The sequence below is a fragment of the Mastomys coucha genome, unplaced genomic scaffold (genome assembly GCF_008632895.1).
Source record: "Mastomys coucha isolate ucsf_1 unplaced genomic scaffold, UCSF_Mcou_1 pScaffold9, whole genome shotgun sequence".
Taxonomy (NCBI): Eukaryota; Metazoa; Chordata; class Mammalia; order Rodentia; family Muridae; genus Mastomys; species Mastomys coucha.
This window is the reverse complement of record NW_022196915.1, coordinates 19015793-19019100: the sequence shown is the minus strand read 5'-3', so window position 1 is coordinate 19019100 and position 3308 is coordinate 19015793.

The window sequence follows — 3308 nt, the reverse complement described above, 5'->3', positions numbered from 1 at the left end:
AAAAAAAAAAAAAAAAAAAAAAAAAAAAAAGTGGGGTGGGTAGGGGAACTGGAGGTGGCCTATCCCTCTAAATCTCAGTACTTGGGAGTCTGAGGCAGGAGGATAAGGAGTTGAAGGCCAGCCTAGGCTACATAATGAGTTCAGACCAGCCGGAGCACCATAACGAGACCCTGTCTTAAAAACAGAACCAAATCAAACCATGGTGGCACATGCCTTTAACCCCAGCACTTGGGAGGCAAAAGCAGGCAAATCTCTGAGTTCAAGGCCAACCTAGACTACAGAGCAAGTTCCAGGATAGCTATGACTAACACAGAAAAACTGTCTCAAAAAACCAGAAAAATAAAATAAAGGGGGAAAAAACAATAAAAAGTAAAGTTTTTTCAACATAATATTTTTATTGATTATTTGAGAATTTTTCAGTATACTCTGTTCACACTTATCTCTTGGCTTTCCCATGTCTACCTTACCCTTGTAACCTTCTGGGGAAGGTGAGAAATGAAGGAGGAGGAGGAGGAGGAGGAGGAGGAGGAGGAAGAGGAGGAGAAAGAGGAAGAAGAAGAAAAGGAAAGAACAGAAGGAAGGAAGGAAAAGAGAGAGAGAAGCTTAGTACATTTGCCCATGCACTGACGGTGGTATGGTCAAACCCCCAGTGGCCAGCCCTCCAAAGAAAATTGAGTCCCTCCCGACTCCCATGCCCACAGAAGCCATCAACCCTGAAGAGCTAGCTTACACTTCACCATCCTCACTCCAATCTCTGAGAGTTCTTTTCAATGGCCTCCTGTCTAGATTGTTTCTTTGTGGGGTGAGAGCAGAAGAGGTTATCAGAGAGCCTCTCCATGTCTCTCATTCTCAACTGTGAGTCTGCAGTCATCGATACCACTGTATTAGAAGCATCCTTGCCCCTTACAGTCAGTACCAGCCACACAGACCATGGACGTCTACATGGTTTCTAGCAATTTCATTGACCATGGGCATCCATGTGGTCTCCAGTGGTGGTACAGATGGCAGGCATCAACACAGCTGCAGCATGGGCTTGGGCATCGCCATGACCCTGTACTGCAGCACAGACGTGGACACCACTGCGTCCCCTCAGCAGTAGCATGGACCATGGACACCAACAGTAAAGGTTTCAGTTAGAAGAAGGAACCAAATGGTGACCTCAAATGAAGTAGAAGAGAAAAACAGTTACCAATGAAACAGAAAACAAAACAATAGAAAAGAGAAAAAAATCAGGTTATTTGAAGAGACTAACAAAATATACAAGTGTGTAAAACTAGTTCGTAATAGTTTAGTTTCCTCTTGGGGTGTAGTCTTTTTCTTTTCAGAAAAACTACTACCTTAGCAGTGCGAAGGAAAGTGTTTTAGAAAGAATTCTTTCTTTTGGGGACATTCTCCTTAAGTAATGGAACTTTGTTTTGTTTTGTTTCCTTTTGCCTTGGTTTTGTTGTTTTGTTGTTTTTTGTTTTTTTGTTTTTGTTTTTGTTTTGTTTGTTTTTGGTTTTTTTGCAAGACAGGGTTTCTCTGTGTATCCCTGGTTGTCCTAAAACTTGCTCTGTAGACCAGGATGGCCTCAGACTCAGAGATCTGCCTGCCTCTGCCTCCTGAATACGAGATTAAAGGTGTGTACCACCTTGTCTGGCTTGTGGAATTTACTTTTATGGACAAATATTTCAATCCAAATTTTGGCCTATTGTAGAGATTTTCACTGTACCTATGATCTTCAGTGCCTGGATAGGTTGTTAAACAAACAAATGACAGGCACAAGAATTGTCAAAATCAACCAAAGTGTCCTTAGCCAAAGATGCTGCCTTTAGCTCTTCAGTCTAAGATCTATGTCACGGGGACGACATCAATTTATCTCCTGTGCTGGCTAGTTTTATGTCAACTTGACACAAACTATAGTCATCTGAGAGGAGGAAACCTCTATTGAGAAAATGCTTCCTTAAGACTAGGCTATACACAAGCCTCTTATAGAACATTTTCTTTCTTTTCTTTTTGTTAAGATTTATTTATTTTATGTGTATGAGCACACTGTAGCTGTACAGATGGCTGTGAGTCATCATGTGGCTGCTGGGAATTGAACTCAGGACCTTTGGAGGAGCAGTCAGTGCTCTTACCTGCTGAGCCATCTAGCCAGCCCTAGAACATTTTCTTGATTAGTGATCAATGGGGAGGGCCCAGCCCATGGTGGGTGGTGCCATCCCTAAGCTGGCCTCTTGGGTTCTATAAGAAAGCAGACTGAGCAAGTCATGAGGAGCAAGCCAATTAGGAGCACTGCTCCATGGCCTCTGCATCAGCTCCTGCCTCCAGATTCCTGCCCTGTTTGAGTTCCTGTCCTGACTTCCTTCCATGATGAACAGTGATGTGGAAGCATAAGCAAAATAAACCTTTTCTTCCCCAGTTTGGTTTTGGTTCATGATGCTTTAGTGATAGAAACCCTAACTAAGACATCATCTCTTAAAATAATCACTGGGCATCTTATCAAAATGGAAAGAGGACTGAACAAGGCATTATATGCTAATATAAGATATTTTTAAAGTGATAACTAAAAATTCAGAATTGGTTACAGTAACTTTGAAAAAGACACCCCGTTGAAGGTTCTGTTCGCCACAGTAAAAAGAGACACACTAGGTGCTTTTGGCTACCTCTTGGGTTTGCAAAGCTCTAAGAGGCAAAGCTTGGCTTTGCATTTCTCACCTCAGACTTGTGCCAGATGGTCCTGTGGGCATGCCCACTTGGACCTCAGGGGAGCTGAGTGATGCTTATTCCCACTACTTCAGGTCCATAACTGACGATGCCAGCCGGGTACAGTGGGACCCAAAGCTTTTCTCATCACTCTACTAATTTCTGCTCTTTTATAATTTAAAGATAAATTCTTAAAGATAGATACTTAAAAATTATTTCTTAGTCTATTTTTCTTTTCTCTTCTTTTTCTTTTTCTTTTTTTTTTCTTTCTTTGTTTTTTCTTTTGGTTTTTGGTTTTTCAAGATAGGGTTTCTCTGTGTAGCCCTGGCTGTCCTAGGATTCACTCTGTAGACCAAGCTGGCCTTGAACTCAGAAATCCGCCTGTCTCTGCCTCCCACGAGCTGGGATTAAAGGCGTGTGCCTCCACTGCCCAGCCTTAGTCTATTTTTCTTTTTTTTTTCTTTTTTATTTCTTTATTTATATGCGAATTTCTCCATTCCCAGTTTCCCCTCCAAAAAACAAAAAACCAAACAAAACAAACCCCTGTTGCCTCCTCCCTCCCCATGCCTGCCACTCTGCCCTCTCCCACTTTCTGGCCCTGGCATTCCCCTACACTGGGGCAC